Source organism: Mycetomoellerius zeteki, unplaced genomic scaffold (genome assembly GCF_001594055.1).
Source record: "Mycetomoellerius zeteki isolate Tzet28-1 unplaced genomic scaffold, Tzet1.0 scaffold216, whole genome shotgun sequence".
Taxonomy (NCBI): domain Eukaryota; kingdom Metazoa; phylum Arthropoda; class Insecta; order Hymenoptera; family Formicidae; genus Mycetomoellerius; species Mycetomoellerius zeteki.
Window position 1 is genome coordinate 46,952 of NW_017257128.1, and position 353 is coordinate 47,304.

At 47.0% G+C, this 353-nt stretch overlaps 1 pseudogene; it reads right to left on the minus strand.

Annotated features, from left to right (window-relative positions):
- The window catches only part of LOC108722740 (probable cytochrome P450 4aa1), a 7,125-nt pseudogene that overhangs the window by 4,565 nt on the left and 2,207 nt on the right, over positions 1-353 (minus strand).

Sequence of the window (353 nt, forward strand, 5' to 3'; positions counted from 1 at the left end):
GGCACAATATTTATCTGGTATAATACGATTATTTAAGGCTACCGTGGCCTCCTTGTACCTCCGGTGTCTAATTACTTAGAGAGTTTAGAGGAACCTCAGATCTTTTGAGAAGTGCCCAGCGTACGTGGAGATTACTTAGATCTCTGCTCAAGGCGTATCATCATATGATTCTCTCTATCTACGCTCTCGTGGTTGGAGGTGCAGGAGGGGAAGCGAATGATAAGACGAGAAATACTTTGAGACTAGATTAATTTTTATTGAGCACGGTACGTTATTTGTAATACGCGGTTTCGCGGAGGTCACAAGCGTGGGCCGAGTAGGGACCCTACTCGGAGCCACGTCTGTCGGCGGGG